Genomic DNA, 26,144 nt, shown 5'->3' with positions numbered 1-26,144 from the left:
AAGTCCATGTTTTATGTGTGCTCGTCCATTCCTCCAACACATTATGCATTGTGACTTCCTGTCTCAGACGTCAAATATTCTGTTCCACTGGAACCCCAAAGTAGAGTCAAAGAAATTCTAAATCTCCTAACTACATTCATATCCTAGGTTTTTTCTTGCAATAGGAAGCAGAACAAAAATCTTACTTCAAGCACCAATTTTTAGTTACGAAAATAATGAACATTATAAAACTTTCAGCTGTTCCCAATTTAGCATTTCAGAACTGCTTAGTCTGAGCCAACACACAGCTTCCTTGGCTCCTTAAAAGAGAGGACCCTTTTTAATTTTTCAATATTTTAATCAACTCAATTAACAAGGATTAAAGAAAATTAAACAAGTTTCTTCAAAAGGTTTGTAACATCTTACAGGCAAAACCATTCTATTGAGTACTTGTCAAGAACTCTAAAGGATCTGAGACTTCAACGTACTTGTCAGCCAACAAGCTAGCCTAACAGTTTAATGGGTGCTGGCAGAAGGCATGAAACCCCTGTGTGAGTCAAAGGACTCATTTACTCACAGCACAGCAAGTGGCATGACCAGCATATCTGTAGCAGTTCCTCTTTCTCCCCAAATCTCACAGGGGCAACATATATGGGTATAGATGGATACCTGCACCTAAAATACACCACATTACAGAAGAGGAGCTCCGAATTAAGGGAACTCAAATCTTTTATAATAGTACATATGCCTGCACTGTGTTCAAAACGAAACATTATTTTTCTTGATAATAAGCATAATTGTCCTTTGCTCTCGAGACAGAAATTATCTCATTCTTCCAAAAGATGGTCCTGAACAAAAGGGCTGTTAGTGCTTCATTGTCAAGATGTGTAAAAACATGAGACCCATGGAAAATTATCTCCCAACTCTACCATGTACATTCCTTATTGACCAGAGATTAGAAGTTGCAGCCTCACCACAGAAAATATACAAGGTAAAATAAATATCATAAGCACCAAATTCTCTGTAGTTCTGCACTCAGAGTCTGAGACAGAGGCAGGCAAATCCTCATTCTCACCTTCCAAGTCTCATTCTTATTTCCCAGGCAGCATCCTAAACTGAATCATAACCTGTGTCATTCATTCAAAATTCCTTAAGGACCAAATCAGGTACTACATGTTAGGGTAGGTTAAAAGCCAATCAGATATCACCTCTAAGAAATTCTAATTATGGTTCCCTCCTGGCACCAAATATTATCAGCTCAGATTATAACACGTCGGTAAAAGGAACTATGCAAAACAAAACAAAACAAAAAAAAATACCCCCACTTAGTTTGACTAAAATTGTGATTTGTACAAACATGTTGTGATGGGACCAATACTTCATCATCCTTGGGGTTTATCTCACAGTTTACAGAAGTCCTGTAGACTGAAAAATGAGGTATAACTGTTATTTAGTAGATGAGCACTAGACTGTATCTGAACTATATTCTAATTCTACTCATGATTACCTATAAAAGATTGTCCAAATCACTTAATTACTGCTCCTTACTACCTCAGAGCTACTGGAAATGAGTAAACATTCTTAAATCCCTGGAGGAAATAAGCAAAAGAAATGAAAGGAAAATTATCAATTTGCAGCCATTGATGTATAATGTTCATAAAGGTACAAAATAAAATGCTGAAAACTGACTATTATATTCAGTTCTTATTTACCTGAAAAAATATATGCTAGAATTATATGTCTTTAGGAAAGTGCATAAAATCAACTAACTTAAATACTTATTTCCCAACATGAAAATGAAAAAAATAAATTTTCTGTGCTTTTCAGTAATTGGTGTACATAATATCTGATTAATATGCTCTAAAATACTAATGCTTCCTTATCTATTTTCTCATCTAAAAGAAATGTTAGGAGTAGAAACAAAAGCAACAAGAAAACACGAGGCACCACAGCTGTCTGTCGATAAAAGAATGGAGAATATCTTTGAAGTATTAGACTCTGATGTTGGAACTTGATGGGAAATGACAACCCCATGGCTCTGGCATCTGCTTTCAACAGATGCCCTCAGCAAAGACAGGTGATTTCTTGATTCAGTATTCCCTAAAAGGGTATTGTGCTGTCATTCTGAACAAGATAATGAAAAATCAGTCTATAGCTGCTGCTGCTGCTAAATCACTTCAGTTGTGTCCGACTCTGTGTGACCCCATAGACGGCAGCCCACCAGGCTCCCTAGTCCCTGGGATTCTCCAGGCAAGAACACTGGAGTGGGTTGCCATTTCCTTCTCCAGTGCATGAAAGTGAAAAGTAAAGTGAAGTAGCTCAGTCATCTCCGACTCTTAGCAGCCCCATGGACTGCAGCCTACCAGCTCCTCCATCCATGGGATTTTCCAGGCAAGAGTACTGGAGTGGGGTGCCATTGCCTTCTCCGCTATAGCACTGAAGCCTTATTGAATAAGATGCACAGCTCAAGAATTTCTAAGCTACTTCATGATGAGTTAAAGTATTAACCATAAGTACAGTGGAGAGAAAAAAAGTGATGTAGATATTCAAAAAAGTGAATAAAAATGCTTTAAAGCCAACAGTTATGAGAAACAATAACAAGCAGACCTCAGTGACCTGCAGCAACCAATAATGGAAGACTTCTTTTTGAGCACAGGAACTTTGAGAAACAAGGGTGCAAATAAAAACAGATGCTGCAAGGAGAAACCACAGCTGCTAACCAGAGGACAGATTACATGCATGCTCAATGAGAAAAGGACTTTGAGTCATACAATTACTAAGCCACGTGGAAAGACAAGACTTTATTTTTTAAGGGGGGAAGGGCAAGCTCTATGCACAGCTGTAGAAAATTCTACATATTGTTTCAATTTCACAAAAAAATAATGCAGTATAATGACATTCAAACATCAAAGTGATGTTTGAGAATGGCACTCTACTTCAGCCCCTATAAAATTGATTATACTATAAATTTAGCATTTTGAACTCATGTTGTATTATTTATTAAATGGTTCTCAAAAACATTTTATTTTCAAAAGACAAATGTTATGGACTCATCACATAACTTTTATTAAAATAAGTTTCAGATGGAAGAAAAAGATAAACATAAAGATGAATCATAGAAAACTAGAGAAACATTTTAGTGAACAGTCACTGAATTCTAGAATTGGGGATGGACTTTCAAAGCATCAGGTGAAGAAATAATTCACAAATGAAAAGATTTCTAAATTTAGCTACATAAGTTTTACATAAAGAAAACTACAGTCTGTCAAAGAGCAAAATGAGGGACTTCTCTGGTGGTCCAGTGGCTAAGACTCTGTGCTCCCAATGCAGGGGCCTGTGTTCAATACCTGGTCAAGGAACTAGATCCCACATGCACCAACTGGGAGTTCACAAGCCACAACAAAAATCTCACATGCTGAAGCTAACAGTTCACATGCTGCAATTAAAGATCCCCATGCCACCAACGAAAATCGAAGATTCAGAGTGCTGCAAGTAAGACCCAGTGGAGCAAAATAAATTTAAAAAAAATTTTTTAAGCAAAATGATACTAACAGTTCATATATAAAGCCTGGGCCAAGGACATAAATAGATTCAAAAATAAAAATTATCAATGACCAAGATGTATGTGAAAATACATTCAACCTCACTGTTAATCAAAAGAAGAGTAAAGAATAAGACACTATAATTTGCCCATCATTTTAAAGGTTCTCAAAGATATTACAGGGGCTTCCCTAGTAGCTCAGCTGCTAAAGAATCTGCCTGAAATGCAGGAGACCCCAGTTCGATTCCTGGGTCGGGAAGATCCCCTGGAGAAAGGATAGGCTACCCACTCTAAACCCCAGCTGGGTTGGTAGAGCTGTCACAGCCAGAATCCCGAGTGGCGGCCACCAAGATTTGCAGGGTGAGGAGGAACCAGTCTGGCTTAAGTAACTGATGACAAGTGTGTGACCCGTGCTTAGGGAATGTGTCTAAAAGCTGCTGGTCCCCCTAGTGTCTAGAATCTGCTGCCCCCCTGACAACCTTCAGATGTATAAATGAGCACAGGAATCAATCAAAGAGTAGAAGGATGTGCACTCATCTTCTCCTGTGAGAACTCCAAAACTACAACTTGATGCTAAACAACCACTGACAGAAGAATGTTGGATCCCACCAAAAAGATACCTCATGTCCAAAGGCAAAGGGGAAGCCCCAAAAAGACGGTAGGAGGGGCAAAATCGCGTTTAGAATCAAACCCCATACCCGCCAGAGATGCTTGGAGGGCTCAAACAAAACCTTATGCACACCAGGACCACAGAGACTGAGGCAGACCTGCCTTTGAGTGTTTAAGTGTCTCCTGCAGAGGCACCGGTCAGCAGTGGCCTGCCGTGGGGACAGGGGCTCTGACTGCAGCAGACCTGGGTCACGCAGCATGTGGCATAAGCCCTCTTAGAGGAGGTCACCATTAGCTGCACCATAAAGCCACCAGGCAGATGACCCACAAACTGCAGAAAAACTACATCAAAGAAATTCTTGCACTGTTAAGAAAGTTCTAGGACTGACAACAGATTTACCAACTTGGGGATCCGGCAAAGAGACTGAGAACCCTCAGGGAATTTGACTTTGGAGGCCAGTAGGATTTGATCACAGAGCTTCCACAGGACTAGGGAAACAGATTCTTGGAGGACACAAACCAAACCTGTGTGCATTAGGAGCCAGGAGAATGGAGCAGTGTCCCCACAAGAGACTGAGTCAGACTTGCCTGTGAGTGTCCAGGAGTGCAGGCATGGGTCAACAGTTTGGCCTCAGGCCAACAAACAGGGAGGGAACACAGCCCCATCCATCAACAGAAAATTAGATTAAAGATTTACTGAGCATGGCTCTGCCCATCAGAACAAGATTCAGTTTCTCCCCCAGTCAGTCTCTCCCATCAGGAAGCTCCTCTGATCCTTATTCATCAGAGGGCTGACAGAATGAAAACCACAATCACAGAAACTAACCAAACTGATCACATGGACCACAGCCTTGTCTAACTCAATGAAACTATGAGCCATGCCATGTAGGGCCACCCAAAACAAACAGGTCATGGTGGAGAGTTCTGACAAAACATGGGATGCTGGAGAAGGGAATGGCAAATCACTTCAGTATTCTTGCCATGAACAGTATGAAAAGGCAAAAAGACATGACACTGAATGATGAACTCCCCAGGTCAGTAGGTGCCCAATATGTCACTGGAGAAGAGTGGAGAAATAATTCCAGAAAGAATGAAGAGATGGAGTCAAAGCAAAAACAACACCCACCCAGTTGTGGATGTGATTAGTGATGGAAGTAAAGTCCAATGTTTTACTTCCAGAACAATACTGGAAAAAACAATACTGCATAGGAACCTAAAATGTTAGGTCCATGAATCAAGGTAAACTGGAAGTGGTCAAACAGGAGGTGGCAAGGGTGAACATCAACATTTTAGCCATCAGTGAACTAAAATGCACTGGAATGGGCGAATTTAACTCAGATGACCATTATATCTACTATTGTGTGAAAGAATACCTCAGAAGAAATGGTATAGCTCTCATAGTCAACAAAAGAGTCCGAAATGCAGTACTTGGGTGCAGTCTCAAAAACGACAGAATGATCTCTGTTCGTTTCCAAGACTAACCATTCAATATCACAGTAATCCAAGTCTATGCCCCGACCACTAATGCCAAAGAAGCTGAAGTTGAATGGTTCTATGAAGACCTACAAGACCTTCTCGAACTAACACCAAAAAAAAAGATGTCTTTTCATCATAGGGGACTGGAATGCAAAAGCAGGAAGTCAAGAGATACCTGGAATAACAGGCAAGTTTGGCCTTGGAGTACCAAATGAAACAGGGCAAAGGCTAACAGAGTTTTGCCAAGAGAATACACTGGTCATAGCAAACACCCTCTTCCAACAATACAAGACCCAACTCTACACAGGGAGTAGATGTGTACATCTACTGTGTAGTGATGTAGTAGATATGTACATCCCTATGTAGTGATATCTACACAGGGACATCACCAGATGGTCAGTACCAAAGTCAACCAATTATATTCTTTGCAGCAAAGATGGAGAAGACATATACAGTGAGCCAAAACAAGACTTGGAGCTGACTGTTGCTCAGATCATCAGCTCCTTATTGTAAAATTCAGGCTCAGATTGAAGAATATAGGGAAAACCATTAAGCCATTCATTATGACCTAAATCAAATCCCTTATGATTCTAAAGTGGAGGTGACAAATAGATTCAAGGGACTAGATCTAGTACACAGAGTGCCTGAAGGACCATGGATGGAGGTTCATAACATTTCACAGGAGGTGGTGACCAAAACCATCCCCAAGAAAAAGAAATGCAAGAAGGCAAAGTGGTTGTCTGAGGAGGCATTACAAATAGCTGAGAAAAGAAGAAAAATGAAAGGCAAAGGAGAAAGGGAAAGATATTCAACTAAATGCAGAGTTCCAGAGAATGGGAAAAACTAGAGATCTCTTTAAGAAAACTGGAGTTACCAAGGGAACATTTCATACAAAGATAGGCACAATAAAGGAATAAAACAGCAATGATGGAACAGAAGCAGAAGAAATTAAGAAAAGGTGGAAAGAATACACAGAACTGTACAAAAAAGCTCTTAATGACCCAGTTAACCACGATGATGTGGTGAATCACCTACAGCCAGATATCCTGGAATGTAAAGTCAAGTAGGTCTTGAGAAGCATTACAACAAAAGTGATGTAATTCAATTCATTACAAAGGACTAATGCTGAAGCTGAAGTTTCAATACTTTGGCTACCTGATGTGAAGAAATGATTCATTGGAAAAGACCCTAATGCTGAGAAAGACTGAAGGTAGGAGGAGAAGGGGACAACAGAGGATGAGATGGTCAGATGGCATCACCGACTCAATGGACATGAGTTTGAGAAAACTCGTGGAGTTGGTGATGGACAGGGAGGCCTGGCATGCTGCAGTCCATGGGGTCCCAAAGAGTCGGACACGACTGAGCAACTGAACTTAACTGAACAACAAACAAAGCTAGTGAAGGTGATGGAATTCCAGCTGAGCTATTTCAAATCTTAAAAGATGATGCTGTTAGACTGCTGCATTCATTATGCCAGCAAATTTGGAAAACTCAGCAGTGGCCACAGGAATGGAAAAAATCAGTTTTCATTCCAATCCCAAAGAAGGGCAATGCCAAAGAATGTACAAATTACTGTACAATTGCACTCATTTCACATGCCAGCAAGATTATGCTCAAAACCCTTCAAGCTAGGCTTCAGCAGTACATGAACAGAGAATGTACCAGCTGGACTTAGAAAAGGCAGAGAAACCAGAGGTCAAATTGCCAACATACGCTGATCATAGAAAAAGTAAGCGAATTCCTTAAAAACAAATGGGGCCTAATTAAACATAAAAGATTTTGCACAATGAAGGAAACCATAAGCCAGGTGAAAAGACAGCCTTCAGAATGGGAGAAAATAATAGCAAATGAAGCAACTGACAAAGAATTAATCTCAAAAATATACAAGCAACTCCTGCAGCTCAATTTCAGAAAAATAAACAACCCAATCAAAAAAATGGGCCAAAGAACTAAACAGGCATTTCTCCAAAGAAGACATACAAATGCCTAACAAACACATGAAAAAATGCTCAACATCACTCATTATCAGAGAAATGCAAATCAAAACCACACTGAGGTACCATCTCATGCCGGTCAGAACGGCTGCTATCAAAAAGTCTACAAACAATAAATGCTGGAGAGGGTGCAGAGAAAAAGGAACCCTCTTATACTGTTGGTGGGAATGCAAACTAGTACAGCCACTATGGAGAACAGTGTGGAGATTTCTTAAAAAACTGGAAATAGAACTGCCATACAACCCAGCAATCCCACTGCTGGGCATACACACTGAGGAAACCAGAATGGAAAGAGACACGAATACCCCAATGTTCATCACAGCACTGTTTATAATAGCCAGGACATGGAAGCAACCTAGATGTCCATCAGCAGACGAATGGATAAGAAAGCTTTGGTACATACACACAATGGAATATTACTCAGCCATTAAAAAGAATACATTTGAACCAGTTCTAATGAGGTGGATGAAACTGGAGCCTATTATACAGAACAAAGTAAGTCAGAAAGAAAAACACCAATACAGTATATTAGCAAATATATATGGAATTTAGAAAGATGGTAATGACGACCCCATATGCAAGATAGCAAAAGAGACACAGATGTAAAGAACAGACTGTTGGACTCTGTGGGAGAAGGTGAGGGTGGGATGATTTGAGAGAATAACATTGAAACATGTATATTATCATATGTGAAACAGATCACCAGTCCAGGTTTGATGCATGAGGCAGGGTTCTCAGGGCTGGTGAACTGGGATGACCCTGAAGGATGGGATGGGGAGGGAGGTGGGGGGGAGGGTCAGGATGGGGAACACATGTATACCCATGGCTGATTCATGTGAATGTTTGGCAAAACCCACAATATTGTAAAGTAATTAGGCTCCAATTAAAATTAAAAAAAAAAAAAAAACACATTTATTTCTGCTTCATTCACTATGCTAAAGCCCTCAACTGTGTGGATCACAACAAATTGCAGAATATTCTTAAAGAAATGGAAATACCATCATTCACTATGCTAAAGCCCTCAACTGTGTGGATCACAACAAATTGCAGAATATTCTTAAAGAAATGGAAATACCAAAGCACCTTACCTGCCTTCTGAGGTAGGTATGCATGTCAAGAAGCAACAGTTAGAACTGGACATGCAACAAAATTTGGAAAAGAGTATGTCAAGGCTATATATTGTCACCCTGCTTATATAACTTATATGCAGAGTATATCATGCAAAATGCTGGACTGGATGAAGCACAAGCTGGTATCAAGACTGGTGGGAGAAATATCAATAACCTTAGATATGCAGATGACACCACTTTAATGGCAGAAAGTGAAGAGGAACTTAAGAGCTTTTTGATGATGGTGAAAGAGGAGAGGAAAAAATCTGGATTAAAATTCAACATTAAAAAAACTAAGGGGGAGGAGCCAAGATGGCGGAGGAGTAGGACAGGGAGAACACTTTCTCCCCCAAAAATTCATCAAAAAAGCATTTAAACGTCGAGTAAATTCCACAAAACAACTTCTGAATGCCGGCAGAGGACATCAGGCACCCAGAAAAGCAACCCAACTCTTCGAAAGGAGGTAGGAAAAAATATAAAAGACAAAAAAAGAGACAAAAGAGGGAGGGATGGAGTTCCGTCCCGGGAAGGGAGTCTTAAAAAGAGAGAAGTTTCCAAACACCAGGAAACCTTCTCACTGCCGAATCTGTGCCGAGCTTTGGAAGCACAGAGGGGAACATGAAAGGGAGAAAAAAAAAATAAACAATTAAAAATCGCAGATTGTGAGCCCTACGGTAACTCCCCCAGCAGAGAAGCAGCGCAGATGCCTGCACACGGCATTAGCAAGCGGGGGCTGGGCAGGGAAGCGCAGCGCGGGCTGTGTCCCTTAGAGTAAGAATCGGGCCGAATGTCCTGAGCGCTATCTGAGCGAAATAATTTGGGCTAGCAAACCAGACTGTGGGATATCTACCACACGAAAAGCCAGCCCTAACCTAAGACAGAGATAGCCGGCTGCAGACCTTCCCCCTCCGGTGACAGGCAGCCAGAGCCGGAAGGGGGCAATCGCAGCCCAAGAGAGACACTATCTATAAAACTGTAAGCAGGCTTCTTTGCTAACTAAAACTTCTTGGGGGTCTGGACGGTCAACATCTGCCTGAGAAGGTGCGCCGGTTTTACACCCAGATAACCGAGTGGCGGGGAGGCGATAGGTCGCAGCATTGGCGCCCGCCAAACACATCACCTGAGCTGCTCGGATCTGGGAAGGGCACAAAACGCAGGCCCAACCGAGTCTGCGCCTCTGAGGACTACCCGAGTGCCTGAACCTGAGCGGCTTGGACCTGGGAGCTCAGCCCAGGGCCGGCCTCTGATTGTTCCAGTGTGGGCAGGGAGGCTACACGCGCCATGAGTGGGGGCAGACCCAGTGTGGCTGAGGCACTGCGAGCGCACGCCAATGTTATCTGTTTGCAGCATCCCTCCCTCCCTCCCCACAGCGCAGCTGAACAAGTGAGCCTAAATAAAATAAAAAAAATAGTTTTGTGTCAGGGCGGGAACCAGACACTGAAGAGACCAGCAAACAGAAGAAGCTATAACAGAGGGAAACGCCTTGGAAGCTACAGGCCATAGCCCTGTGGTTACTACGGACTACATAGGAAGGGGCCTATAGATCTAGAGAAATATAAGTCAGACCAAGGAACTAGCCAAAAATGAACTGAACCCACAATACTCACAACAAAACCAGAGAAAGACCTAGATATATTTTTACTATTTTTATGATCAATCTTTCTATCTTTTTTCTTTTTTAAAAAAAAAAATTTTAAGTCCTCTATTGTCCTTTAATTTTCACTTTTATAACTATTACTTTGCAAAAAAAAAAAAAACCCTATTTTTTTTCCTTCTTCAGCAAACTTCATATATATATTTTATAATTTTTTGACCGTGTTTTGTTTTGTTTTTTTTCTTTTTCTTCTTTTCATTAACATCGTATTTTTGAAATTCCAAACTCTACTCTAGATTTTTAATTTTAGCCTTTTGGTATATGTTATCTATTTTGTACCTATAGTTTTTTTCATAATTTCTGTGACTTTTTTTTTTCCTCTGTTTCTTTCTCTTCTTCTTTTGTATAACATCATATATCTTCAATTCCAAACTCTACTCAAGATTTTTAATATATGCTTTTTGGTATTTGATATCAATTTTGTACCTGTATTTTCTTTATAATTTTTGCAACATTGTTTTTGTTGGTTTGTTTTCTCTCTTTATTTTTCTTCTTTTTTTAAACATTGTATTTTTGAAATTCCAAACTCTACTCTAGATTTTTAACTTTTGCTTTTTGGTATTAGTTATCAATTTTGTACCTGTAGTTTCTTTATAATTTTCGCGACCTTGTTTCTTTTTCTTTGTTCATTTTTTCTCTCTTTCTTTTCCTTCTTCTTTTCTTTAACATCATATTTTTGAAGTTCCAAACTCTACTCTAGATTTTTAATTTTAGCCTTTTGGTATATGTTATCAATTTTGTACATATAGTTTTTTTTTTATAATTTCTGTGACTTTTTTTTTTTCCTTTTTTTTCCCTCTGTTTCTTTCTCTTCTTCTTTTGTATAACATCATATATCTGCAATTCCAAACTCTACTCAAGATTTTTAATTTATGCTTTTTGGTATTTGATATCAATTTTGTACCTGTATTTTCTTTATAATTTTTGCTACATTGTTTTTGTTGGTTTGTTTGTTTTCTCTCTTTATTTTTCTTCTTCTTCTTCTTTTTTTTTTTTAACATTGTATTTTTGAAATTCCAAACTCTACTCTAGATTTTTAATTTTTGCTTTTTGGTATTAGTTATCAATTTTGTACCTGTAGTTTCTTTATAATTTTTGCGACCTTGTTTGTTTTTGTTTGTTTGTTTTTTCTCTCTTTCTTTTCCTTCTTCTTTTCATTAACATCGCATTTTTGAAATTCCAAACTCTACTCTAGATATTTAATTTTTGCTTTTATGTATTTGTTACCAATTTTGTACCTTTAAGAACCCAATCCTCAGGACCCATTTTTCACTAGGGAACGAGATTACTGGATGACTGCTCTCTCTCCCTTTGGACTCTCCATTTTCTCCACCAGGTCACCTGTATCTCCTCCCTAACCCCTCTCTACTCTACCCAACTCTGTGAATTTCTGTGTGTTCCAGACGGTGGAGAACACTTAGGGAACTGATTACTGGCTGGATCTGTCTCCCTCCTTTTCATTTCCCCCTTTTATCCTTCTGGTCACCTCTGTCTCCTGCCTCCTTCTTCTCTTCTCTGTATAACTCCGTGAACATCTCTGAGCGGTCCAGTTGTGGAGTGCACATAAGGAAGTGACTACTGGCTAGCCCACTCTCTCCACTACTGATTCCACCTCATCTCATTTGGGTCACCTCTAACTCCCTCCTCCCTCTTCTCTTCTCCATGTAACGCTGTGAACCTCTCTGAGTGACCCTCACAGTAGAGAAACTATTCATCTTTAACGTAGATGTTTTATCAATGGTGCTGTATAGAAGGAGAAGTTTTGAAACTACTGTAAAAATAAGACCGATAACTGGAAGTAGGAGGCTTAAGTCCAAACCCTGACTCCAGGGAACTCCTGACTCCAAGGAACATTAATTGACAGGAGATCATCAAACGTCTCCATACCGACACTGAAACCAAGCACCACACAAGGGCCAACAAGTTCCAGGGAAAGACATACCAAGCAAATTCTCCAGCAACAAAGGAACACAGCCCTGAGCTTCAAGATACAGGCTGCCCAAAGTCACCCCAAAACCATAGACATCTCATAACTCATTGCTGGACATTTCATTACACTCCAGAGAGAAGAAATACAGCTCCATCCACCACAACATCGACACAAGCTTTCCTAACCAGGAAACCGTGACAAGGCACCTGTACAAACCCACACACAGCGAGGAAACGCCACAATAAAGAGAACTCCACAAACTGCCAGAATACAGAAAGGACACCCCAAACTCAGCAATTTAAACAAGATGAAGAGACAGAAGAATAGCCAGCAGATAAAAGAACAGGATAAATGCCCACCAAACCAAACAAAAGAGGAAGAGATAGGGAATCTACCTGATAAAGAATTCCGAATAATGATAGTGAAATTGATCCAAAATCTTGAAATTAAAATGGAATCACAGATAAATAGCCTGGAGGCAAGGATTGAGAAGATGCAAGAAAGGTTTAACAAGGACTTAGAAGAAATAAAAAAGAGTCAATATATAATGAATAATGCAATAAGTGAAATTAAAAACACTCTGGAGGCAACAAATAGTAGAATAACAGAGGCAGAAGATAGGATTAGTGAATTAGAAGATAGAATGGTAGAAATAAATGAATTAGAGAGGATAAAAGAAAAACGAATTAGAAGAAATGAGGACAATCTCAGAGACCTCCAGGACAATATTAAACGCTACAACATTCGAATCATAGGGGTCCCAGAAGAAGAAGACAAAAAGAAAGACCATGAGAAAATACTTGAGGAGATAATAGTTGAAAACTTCCCTAAAATGGGGAAGGAAATAATCCCCCAAGTCCAAGAAACCCAGAGAGTCCCAAACAGGATAAACCCAAGGTGAAACACCCCAAGACACATATTAATCAAATTAACAAAGATCAAACACAAAGAACAAATATTAAAAGCAGCAAGGGAAAAACAACAAATAACACACAAGGGAATACCCATAAGGATAACAGCTGATCTTTCAATAGAAACTCTTCAAGCCAGGAGGGAATGGCAAGACATACTTAAAATGATGAAAGAAAATAACCTACAGCCCAGATTATTGTACCTAGCAAGGATCTCATTCAAGTATGAAGGAGAAATCAAAAGCTTTTCAGACAAGCAAAAGCTGAGAGAATTCTGCACCACCAAACCAGCTCTCCAACAAATACTAAAGGATATTCTCTAGACAGGAAACACAAAAACGGTGTATAAATTCGAAACCAAAACAATAAAGTAAATGGCAACGGGGTCATACTTATCAGTAATTACCTTAAACATAAATGGGTTGAATGCCCCAACCAAAAGACAAAGACTGGCTGAATGGATACAAAAACAAGACCCCTACATATGCTGTCTACAAGAGACCCACCTCAAAACAGGGGACACATACAGACTGAAAGTGAAGGGCTGGAAAAAGATTTTCCATGCAAATAGGGACCAAAAGAAAGCAGGAGTAGCAATACTCATATCAGATAAAATAGACTTTAAAACAAAGACTGTGAAAAGAGACAAAGATGGTCACTACATAATGATCAAAGGATCAATCCAAGAAGAAGATATAACAATTATAAATATATATGCACCCAACACGGGAGCACCGCAGTATGTAAGACAAATGCTAACAAGTATGAAAGGAGAAATTAACAATAACACAATAATAGTGGGAGAATTTAATACCCCACTCTTACCTATGGATAGATCAACTGAACAGAAAATTAACAAGGAAACACAAACTTTAAACAATACAATAGACCAGTTAGACCTAATTGATATCTATAGGACATTTCATCCCAAAACAATGAATTTCACCTTTTTCTCAAGCGCACATGGAACCTTCTGCAGGATAGATCACATCCTGGGCCATAAAGCTAGTCTTGGAAAATTCAAAAAAATTGAAATGATTCCAAGCATCTTTTCTGACCACAATGAAGTAAGATTAGATCTCAATTACAGGAGAAAAACTATTAAAAATTCCAACATATGGAGGCTGAACAACACGCTGCTGAATAACCAACAAATCACAGAAGAAATCAAAAAAGAAATCAAAATTTGCATAGAAAAGAATGAAAATGAAAACACAACAACCCAAAACCTGTGGGACACGGTAAAAGCAGTCCTAAGGGGAAAGTTCACAACAATACAGGCACACCTCAAGAAACAAGAAAAAAGTCAAATAAATAACCTAACTCGACACCTAAAGCAACTAGAAAAGGAAGAAATGAAGAACCCCAGGGTTAGTAGAAGGAAAGAAATCTTAAAACTTACAGCAGAAATAAATGCAAAAGAAATAAAAGAGATCATAGCAAAAATCAACAAAACCAAAAGCTGGATTTTTGAAAGGATAAATAAAATTGACAAACCATTAGCCAGACTCATCAAGAAACAAAGGGAGAAAAATCAAATCAATAAAATTCGAAATGAAAATGGAGAGATCACAACAGACAACACAGAAATACAAAGGATCATAAGAGAGTACTATCAACAATTATATGCCAATAAAATGGACAACGTGGAAGAAATGGACAAATTCCCAGAAAAGTACAACTTTCCAAAACTCGATCAGGAAGAAATAGAAAATCTTAACAGACCCATCACAAGCACGGAAATTGAAATTGTAATCAAAAATCTTCCAGCAAACAAAAGCCCAGGTCCAGACGGCTTCACAGCTGAATTCTACCAAAAATTTAGAGAAGAGCTAACACCTATCCTGCTCAAACTCTTCCAGAAAATTGCAGAGGATGGTAAACTTCCAAACTCATTCTATGAGGCCACCATCACCCTAATACCAAAACCTGACAAAGATCCCACAAAAAAAGAAAACTACAGGCCAATATCACTGATGAACATAGATGCAAAAATCCTTAACAACATTCTAGCAATCAGAATCCAACAACACATTAAAAAGATCATACACCATGACCAAGTGGGCTTTATCCCAGGGATGCAAGGATTCTTCAATATCCACAAATCAATCAATGTAATACACCACATTAACAAATTGAAAAATAAAAACCATATGATTATCTCAATAGATGCAGAGAAAGCCTTTGACAAAATTCAACATCCATTTATGATAAAAACTCTCCAGAAAGCAGGAATAGAAGGAACACACCTCAACATAATAAAAGCTATATATGACAAACCCACAGCAAACATTATCCTCAATGGTGAAAAATAGAAAGCATTTCCTCTAAAGTCAGGAACAAGACAAGGGTGCCCACTTTCACCATTACTATTCAACATAGTTTTGGAAGTTTTGGCCACAGCAATCAGAGCAGAAAAAGAAATAAAAGGAATCCAAATTGGAAAAGAAGAAGCAAAACTCTCACTATTTGCAGATGACATGATCCTCTACATAGAAAACCCTAAAGACTCCACCAGAAAATTACTAGAACTAATCAATGACTATAGTAAAGTTGCAGGATATAAAATCAACACACAGAAATCACTTGCATTCCTATACACCAATAATGAGAAAACAGAAAGAGAAATTAAGGAAACAATTCCATTCACCATTGCAACGGAAAGAATAAAATACTTAGGAATATATCTACCTAAAGAAACTAAAGACCTATATATAGAAAACTATAAAACACTGGTGAAAGAAATCAAATAGGACACTAACAGATGGAGAAATATACCATGTTCATGGATTGGAAGAATCAATATAGTGAAAATGAGTATACTACCCTAAGCAATCTATAGATTCAATGCAATCCCTATCTAGCTACCAACAGCATTCTTCACAGAGCTAGAACAAATAATTTCACAATTTGTATGGAAATACAAAAAACCTCGAATAGCCAAAGCGATCTTGAGAAAGAAGAATGGAACTGGAGGAGTCAACCTACCTGACTTCAGGCTCTACTACAAAGCCACAGTTATCAAGACAGTATGGTACTGGCACAAAGACAGAAATATAGATCAATGGAACAAAATAGAAAGCCCAGAGATAAATCCACACACGTATGGACACCTTATCTTTGACAAAGGAGGCAAGAATATACAATGGATTAAAGACAATCTCTTTAACAAGTGGTGCTGGGAAATCTGGTCAACCACTTGTAAAAGAATGAAACTAGAACACTTTCTAACACCATACACAAAAATAAACTCAAAATGGATTAAAGATCTACACGTAAGACCAGAAACTATAAAACTCCTAGAGGAGAACATAGGCAAAACACTCTCTGACATACATCACAGCAGGATCCTCTATGACCCACCTCCCAGAATATTGGAAATAAAAGCAAAAATAAACAAATGGGACCTAATTAACCTTAAAAGCTTCTGCACATCAAAGGAAACTATTAGCAAGGTGAAAAGACAGCCTTCAGAATGGGAGAAGATAATAGCAAATGAAGCAACTGACAAACAACTAATCTCGAGAATATACAAGCAATTCCTAAAGTTCAACTCCAGAAAAATAAATGACCCAATCAAAAAATGGACCAAAGAACTAAATAGACATTTCTCCAAAGAAGACATACAGATGGCTAACAAACACATGAAAAGATGCTCAACATCACTCATTATCAGAGAAATGCAAATCAAAACCACTATGAGGTACCATTTCACACCAGTCAGAATAGCTGCGATCCAAAAGTCTACAAGTAATAAATGCTGGAGAGGGTGTGGAGAAAAGGGAACCCTCTTACACTGTTGGTGGGAATGCAAACTAGTACAGCCACTATGGAGAACAGTGTGGAGATTCCTTAAAAAACTGGAAATAGAACTGCCTTATGATCCAGCAATCCCACTGCTGGGCATACACACTGAGGAAACCAGAAGGGAAAGAGACATGTGTACCCCAATGTTCATCGCAGCACTGTTTATAATAGCCAGGACATGGAAGCAACCTAGATGTCCATCAGCAGATGAATGGATAAGAAAGCTGTGGTACATATACACAATGGAGTATTACTCAGCCATTAAAAAGAATACATTTCAATCAGTTCTAATGAGGTGGATGAAACTGGAGCCTATTATACAGAGTGAAGTAAGCCAGAAAGAAAAACACCAATACAGTATACTAACGCATATATATGGAATTTAGAAAGATGGTAACAATAACCCTGTGTACGAGACAGCAAAAGAGACACTGATGTATAGAACAGTCTTATGGACTCTGTGAGAGAGGGAGAGGGTGGGAAGATTTGGGAGAATGGCATTGAAACATGTAAAATATCATGTATGAAACGAGTTGCCAGTCTAGGTTCGATGCACGATACTGGATGCTTGGGGCTGGTGCACTGGGATGACCCAGAGGGACGGAATGGGGAGGGAGGAGGGAGGAGGGTTCAGGATGGGGAACACATGTATACCTGTGGCGGATACATTTTGATATTTGGCAAAACTAATACAATTATGTAAAGTCTAAAAATAAAATAAAATTAAAAAAAAATAATAAAAAATATAAAAAAATAAAAAAACTAAGATCATGGCATCCAGTCCCATCACTTCATGGCAAATAGATGGGGAAAATGTGGAAACAGTGTCAGATTTCATTTTCTTGGGCTACAAAATCAATGCAGAAGTTGACTGCAAAATTAAAAGATTCTTGCTCCTTGGAAGTATAGCTATGTCAAACCTAGCCAGTGCTTTTAAGCAGTAGAGATATCACTTTGCCAACAAAGGTCTGTATAGTCATAGCTATGGTTTTTCCAGTAGTCATGTATGGATGTGAGAGTTGGACCATAAAGAAGGCTGAGCGGTAAAGAATTGATGCTTTCTAACTGCTGTGCTGGGGAAGACTCTTGAGAGTTCCTTCAACTGCAAGAAGATTAAACCAGTCAATTCTAAAGGAAATCAACCCTGAATATTCATTGGAAGGACTGATGCTGAAGCTGAAGCTCCAATACTTTGGCCACCTGATGCGATAGGCTGACTCAGTGGAAAAGACTCTGATGCTGGGCAAGATTGAAGCCAGGAGGAGAAGGGGACAACAGAGGATGAGATGGTTGGATGACATCAACAACTCAATGGACATGAGTTTGAGCAAACTCCAGGAAATGGTGAAGGATAGGGAGCCTGGCATGCTGCAGTCCATGGGGTCAAAAAGAGTCAGACACAACTTGGCAAATGAACAACAACAAATATTATTATATAACCCAGCTATTTCATTCACAAGTATACACACAAGAAATTCTTGTATATGTACAACAGGACACATGAATAATAAGACTTATAGTAGTACTGTTCACAAGAGTAAAAATATGTTAACAATATTATGGCTACCAGTGAGAAAGTAGATAAAGTATGCTATAGTTGCACAATGAAAGACAGTTCAGCCATCAAAAAGAATGAACTACAGTTTCATACAACAATTTATATCTTTGCAACTTAGTAGTAAGTAATATAATATTAAAATTACCAGTTATATAAAGCAGAGTTATGAATTACATTTTTTAAAAGTTCAAAACAAGAACTAAGCAGTGTATTATTAAGGAGCTAGCTTACTGGCTCGAAGCTGTCTTAGTAGCAACAAGTGTCAATCAGATTTGCATATGAGAAAGAGTCCTCAGACTACAGTATGAAGAACAAATTGGACTTGAAGCAAACCGAACATGAAGCAGAGAAATCATTTGGGAAAAACTGCTGATAGGGTCAGTTAAAGGTGAGGAGAGAAGGACATAAACAACAACAACTGACACTGAGATTAGACAGGAATGGAACAGAATTGAAAGCTATTCAAAGAGTTATGATCAAGAGCCCTTAAGTTCCAACCATATATAGAGGGTGAGGGAAGGTGAAGAGTCAAGAACAATTCCCAAGTTTCTGGTCTGCAAGACCAGAGGTCCTAGGGTCAATACAAAAGTTGATTTTTTTTTTTTTTTGACATTTTGAGTTTCAAGATACTCTGGGATTTCAATATTCATGTAGTATCCTCTTTTTTTTTTTTTTTTTTTTAATGGGCTTCCCAGGTGGTGCAGTGATAAAGAACCTGCCTGCCACTGCAGGAGATGCTGGAGACATGGGTTCGATCCCTGGGTTGGGAAGATCCCCTGGAGGAGGAAATGGCAACCCACCCCAGTATTCTTGCCTGGAAAACTCCATGGACTGAGGAGACAGGTAAGCTATAGTCCATGGGGTCGCAGAGAATTGGATCCTCTTTTCATGATTAAGTATAAAATCTGATCCTCTCCCCTTCAAAGCCTATCCTATAATCGATGTCACCATTCCCTCTTCAAATTTGCACACTGCTTTGTTTTCGCTTATGACATTCATCTTACTTTAGCCAAGCAGTGCTCAGTCTTGGCACCATTGACATTTTGGACCTGGAAAGTCTTTCTTGTGTGTGCAGTCCTGTTCATTTTAGGATGCTTAGCAGCATCCTTGGCTTCTACCCACTAAATGTCAGTAGCATCCCCAAGTTATGAGAATCAAAACTGTTTCCAAAAACCAATGAAGTTGCTCAGTCGTGTCCAACTCTTTGCGATCCCATGGACTGTAGCCTACCAGGCTCCTCTATCCATGGAATTTTCCAGGCAAGAGTACTGGAGTGGGCTGCCATTTCCTTCTCCAGGAGATCGTCCCAACCCAGGGATCAAACCCAGATCTCCTGCATTGCAGGCAGATGCTTTACCATCTGAGCTACCAGGGAAGCCCCAACATTACCAAATATCTCTTGGGGGCAAGTTCCCCATTCCTTAAAAGCATGATCTAGCCTATATAATAGATACATGAATACTTAATTTATACCACCCCTTTAAATCATAAATTCCCTAAAGGCAGCAACTTTACCATCTTGTCCATTTATATAAAATAGATATGACAAATGTATTCTTACATACTCATCAAGGTAGATTAAGGAGATAGTTATCTATGTTTGATTTACTACTTTTAAATTTATAAATAACTTTAAAAGTAATTGATTTCCCATTGACACAGGCATCTCTAACCAATTAGCTAAAGTACTAAGGATTTATATATTGAAATTGTTTTTTTAAGAGGGGAAAATTTCTATGCTGCACATTCTGGAGTCTCTTAGGGACATAATCATTTAACGAAGTCATTTTTGAATCAAATCCAAATTCACAAATGTTCTAGAATTGGTTAGTCTCTATACAGTTCAAATAAAAGTGTATACACAGTCATTTTATTTCTGTCTTTTGTCCCCTTACATCCCTAATATTATGCATAAAATTTCACTGAAAGAAGCATAATTAATTTAAACACCAATCTATGCCTCAAATTATAAGAGTATACAGATAAACAATGTCCACAAATAGGTAAGACTTTACTTTCCTATTTGGAAAAAAAAAACTTAAAAAAAGTTTTTTATCAAAATATGTATTAGACAATATCTATTGTTTAACTATCCATTACAGTCTACTGACTGGTAGTCTATAAGTGGAATGCTATCAATTTGTAATTTATTTGAAACAGTAGAAATGTAAAGACTAAAAGACCTTTAGCAGACTGAATACACTAGTTTAAAATGAAACTAAACACAAACTTAAATTATTGTTATAAAACTCACTTCTACAGTTTTCTTTTATTACATTAAATGGTTCCCTGGAGTATAAGGTATTTTTTTTTTCTATAAAAGGGTAATGGGGGGAAAAAAGGGAAGCAGAGAAAACTTTCTGAAACTTTTCAGAGAACTGATTGTATTACAATGCTTCAAGAACTACCTAAATATACACAAAGTATAGAGAAATGTAAAAGGTTTCCCGGTCTAAATTGTTCATGATGATGAACAGTCTCTGTACAATGGGGGTGGGCATCACACAGTTTAAGTATCCCTTAGAGTGTACTGTTGGGATGGGCTAGAAGAATGATATACCCTTTTGCAAAGTGTGACTGTATGCCTTGGAACTTAAATACCACCTCCCAGGAAATCAATATGCTCTAAGTCTTCAATTACTTTTATTTGTGAAAAGTGTCCTGAACATCACTTCTCATGCTGTCAATGAGGTTCTGGATCTTGTATATCTTTATGCTTTTGATGATAAATAAATACTTCAGAGTTTATGTTACAAACAATCTAAATCAAAATATTAAATTTTAAACTTTAAGCCAGTGTCTCTATAATCCCAATTCTAAAATATTCCAATCAACCACTTCTGTTCTTCTACCTGTCATGCAGTATATATGGTAATTTTTTTCAGAAAACATGGTAAGCTCATATTTTTCAAATGCAACTAATCTAGCTGCTTATCACACACTCCTAATTCTAAACTGTGGCTTATTCTCCATAATGACTCCTTAAAGCATTTTGCTCTATTGAGTACCTATTCCTATGCTTGTAAACTTGTTTTCCCAGATGACACTGCATCGATTAACATTAAAATTTAAGACATTATTGTCCCCAGGGATCTACATTCCCATCCACCTTAGTAAAAGTCAGGGAACTAGGTAACCCCTCCCTTCCATTGCTAACGACTCTCCACCCAGTCCATGAAGATCCTCCCTCCCCATCTTGTATTTTAACACTGAACTCTCCACCAATTCCCTCCTCTCAGCCTCCAGGTATGTTTGAGAAAATACAGAGTGAACGTTCAGTTAACATCTGCCCTTAATATGCAATGCCATTCTCAACTCCATATGGGTGTAATTTCTCCCCTGAAAGCCTGCAATTGTCCCTTTCTGCTTAATCCTAACCAACCCGGCATGCATGGGGTCGCAAACAGTCGGACACAACTTAGCAACTGAACTGAACTGAAGCTGATCCCATAGTAATCATTTAACTCAAGATTCAGCAAGTTAACTTTATAGGAAATTTTCTCAAACTAACTTAACTCCCAATAAAATTAAGCTGTATGCCACAGTTCCATATAACTTATTTGTATAGTTTATTAAAATATATATTTTTAATATTGCTACATCTCTTTTCTAATAATTACATATATTACTGTTCACATGCACCTATTTTATAAACCTTTAGAGGATCATGTTTCCAGAGTTAGAGTTTAATAAAAGCTTTCTTAATGTACCTATTGTAAAACCAATACCATGAAGACAAGCTATGCAAATATCATGTGCAAAACAAAACACACTGGACCATAAACAGAAACTATATAATCTATGAAGCTAAGTAAGCATTCATCTTTCAGATTAAATCACCTATTTATTAGCACAGTGTTTATTAATAGCTTTGTTATAAGAAGAGAAAGTGTTGCAACAGAAATAACACTGGAATAGTGTTAAATTTAGAAAATCTAGCCTCTGACCCACACTTTGACATATACTAGCCATTTAACTTCTGGCAAATCACTTAATCTCTCTCAACAACAAAGGGTAATTACTATGCACTCTACAAAGCTCACAGGGTTATTATTAGGGTACAAAAGGGTAATATATATGAAAGTGCTTAGAATTTACAAGGAGCCGTATAAATGGTATGAGTTTAATGACAAACATACACTCTGATTTAAGATAACTTTTTTTTTTATTTTGTGTTTCTTATTTACCATGGGTTTTGGGTTTTTTTTTTTTTTTTTTAAACACTTTAAAATGTGAACTTGCAAAACAAAGAAAGGGCAACTATTTATGCTCTAGGAGAATTCATCACTGAATAAAAACACTGCAAGGTTTAGCAACTCAAATTCAATCTGAACCAATTAAAATATGAGTCAACCAACAAAAATGTCCTTCATATTAATTTTTCAGCAAGACATTTATTACATAAAGCAAGACAGATATTTGACTCTGGCAACAAAATCACAAGCTTATTCCACTGAATGCACTAAGATGGCCTTCACCTATGTAACAAAATCAGAGGCTGCAAAGTTTAACTGGCTCCATTTTACAAGCAGATACAATGCATCATGCTCCACAGTTGAAGAGGTGAACCAGCACATGTAGGAAATACTAGAGTTGACTCCAGGTTTACAGGAAAACATGTGATTCATCAGGACACAGCATAATCTGATGTATGTAAAGAATTCCTAAATCTGTTTCACAGACCTATTGTTTATGGGCATAAAGAAGTATGAATAAGCAGAGAGGGCAGCTGCAAATAGACTGAGACTTACTTGTAGTACTGGTGACAGTCAAATATGAAAAGTTTCCAAATTTGTTTGCATAGCCATTTACCCATTATCATTTTTAAGCTCTCTTAAAGTCAACAAGTATCACAGTATCCAGATAGACTAAAACTTTCTAGGCAATTTCCCTTTGTCTTGCCAAGTCTACCCACAGACCAGCAAAGATAAGACATTACAACCAGAGTTAGCTACTTTCCTGAAACTTTCTGATCCCTGATTTCATGTTTTTATATGCATGAGGATTTTAATTAAGAAGTATCTGGAAGGCTTATCAATTCAAAAAAGGTCATGAGCACAACCAAATGGAGAATCAAGTAAATTGGCAAACTCTCTCTTTTAAATGTTAATCGCCTAGAAAGGCTGCCATAATTAGTTATTAGCAGTTGAGCTCCATCCCAGCAAAGAAAGGGGAGTGAGGCTGAAGAGGGGAAAAGAAATAAGGAGGGCAGCAGGAGGAAGGGGACAAGTGAAGAAGAACAGACAACAGAAATGCAAAGAGAAATAAAAAAGATACCAAAGATAAACTTTGCTATCAGCTATATATAATCCACATTCCCTCACAGGAAGACTATTAATAGAGAAAATAAGACTTTGCTGCTACATATTTTACAGTCAGTATTTTAACACAAATTTATCCAACAATGTTAAATGTAAAACAGTTATTCAAGGGAACTGGAGAAACTATAGTTTCCTGTAAGTTCCTAGTCACTACAGACATAATATGATGAAAAAAAAATGAGTCTGCTTCACACAAGTCTATCAGAAAGAGTACTGAACTAGAATGTGAATATTTGGTTCTGATCTCTGTACTAGAACTTGAACATTTAGTTCCTTCCTAGCTTTGGTTTTCACCTTCTTGACAATTAGCTTTAGGTTAGTCACCAAACTTTTATCAATGTTCTCATTCACTCAAACAATAAATATTTCTTAAATGTCTAAAAAATTCTAGAGTTTCCCAACCCTGACTGCACAGAAGAATCACCTGGGAATATTTACACACACACACACACACACACACACACACACACCCCTCTCTTTGCCCCTGAGACTCTGATTTAACTGGTCTGGGGTGGAGCCCGGGGAATAGATTAAAAAAAAACTCCCTTGCTATCTTAAAATGCAGGCAAGGTGGAAAGCCACAGGTCTATTTCATCTTTTATGTACCTGGTAAGGAACAGCAAACAATGTGAAGAGCCATCTCCCTTCCTTTAAATGTATCAATTTCCCCTTCTAATCCAATTTTGTTTTAACCTAGATTTTCACCACCTCACACCTAGATTAACAAATAGCTTCCTACCTATTTTCCCTTCTTCCAGTCTCTTCGCAACTCAATAAACCATTGCTGTCTAACTAATCAATTTGGTACTGAAACATTATTCCACTGAGAGTCATTTTAAATATAACAATAACAACAAACAGAACTGTTTTCATTGAGCAGAGACTATATTGCATATACATATTTATATGTTTGTATATATACAGGTATGTATGTATAATCTCAAACATGCTCTATTTTTCTTCAATTCCATTTATATACAATGGATACTAGTCTCTTGTGGTTGAATTTGGTCAAAAATGAATGGCAAATGAATCACCCACAGATTTCTCATTTAAATTCTCATGTGTTCCCACAAGGAACACCAATTCAATTTTTTTAAAAAAGTAAAATGAGGTGGAATTATTTCAAAAAGTTCTCTGTTACTGTAGACACTGATAAAGTTTATGATGAATGAATTTTACCAAGAATAAATATGGTTCTGATTTGTGTTAAAACTTGCCTCTGAAAACAAACTGAAGCCTTAAAAGCCAATGGTTATAATCACATAAGATGATATTCATATTTATGAAAAATATTAAGTACAATATAAGCAGTATATAATGAGAAAACTAAGGAACTGTATTACTTATTCCCTGCCCTTAAGCAGCTTTCCATCTTCCCAGGGAAAGGAAAACGTAAAAAAGAAAATAAAGCCAGCACTAGCACGTAAGTGGTAAAGACATTAAGTACCATGGGAATTCAAAGAAACAGAAGACTGCCCTGGACTAAGGGAGGTGGAGACAGCATCTTGGAAAAGCTGGGGCTTGAACAAAATTAAATAGGTGGAGAAAAGGAAATCTCATGAATATGGATCTTCTACAAAGATGAGGCAGAAATTCATAAACCGTGTTTAAGGAACTGGGAGCTGACCTAGTTGGAACAGAGGGTTCTATGTAGGAGCATTTGAGGACTTAAGGCTGCAACAATAAACAGAAGCCAGACAGTGAAAGGCCAGAATGCCAACCTAGGATGCTTCAACTTTGCACTATAGATAGATAAATCTTTTATAGCTAACCAACAAGCAAAACAACAAATCCCTATAATGATGCAGTCTGAAATCATTTTTCTTGAAGCCTTTGAAGAACATACCTAGTAGTATAATGTCTTGCCAATATATCTTGAATATGTGAACATCTTGTTTAGGAAATCTGTTCAGAGTGAAAGAGTAAATACTCAAATATGCTTTCCAACACACAAAATCATTGATGGTTCTTAGGATAACTCCTAAGAGAATAACTGGATAGGAGGCGTCAATTTTAGGTTCTCTTCCTCCCGCCACCCTCATCCAAACACACATCTTGATTTAATATCTAGAAACACAATACAATGAAATAGTGTTATTCTGAAAATAAGAGGTCTTTTATTACCTCCCATTATGAGTGAATTTACTTACTACATTGCCTCAAAATCACTAAATTTATTAAGATCATTTTGTCCATGATTTCTTTCAGCAATGCAGATGAAAACAGATACATAAATAACATATTTGAAGATT

The 26,144-nt window shown here is 37.9% G+C and overlaps 1 protein-coding gene across 2 annotated transcripts in view; it reads right to left on the bottom strand.

Moving 5' to 3' along the window:
* LRCH2 (leucine rich repeats and calponin homology domain containing 2) overlaps positions 1–26,144 on the bottom strand; it is a 115,343-nt gene that overhangs the window by 87,833 nt on the left and 1,366 nt on the right. The window lies entirely within an intron of this gene.

This window comes from Bubalus bubalis, chromosome X (assembly GCF_019923935.1).
Source record: "Bubalus bubalis isolate 160015118507 breed Murrah chromosome X, NDDB_SH_1, whole genome shotgun sequence".
NCBI lineage: Eukaryota > Metazoa > Chordata > Mammalia > Artiodactyla > Bovidae > Bubalus > Bubalus bubalis.
Note: the sequence above shows the minus strand (reverse complement) of the source record. Positions and strands in the feature narration are given on the sequence as shown.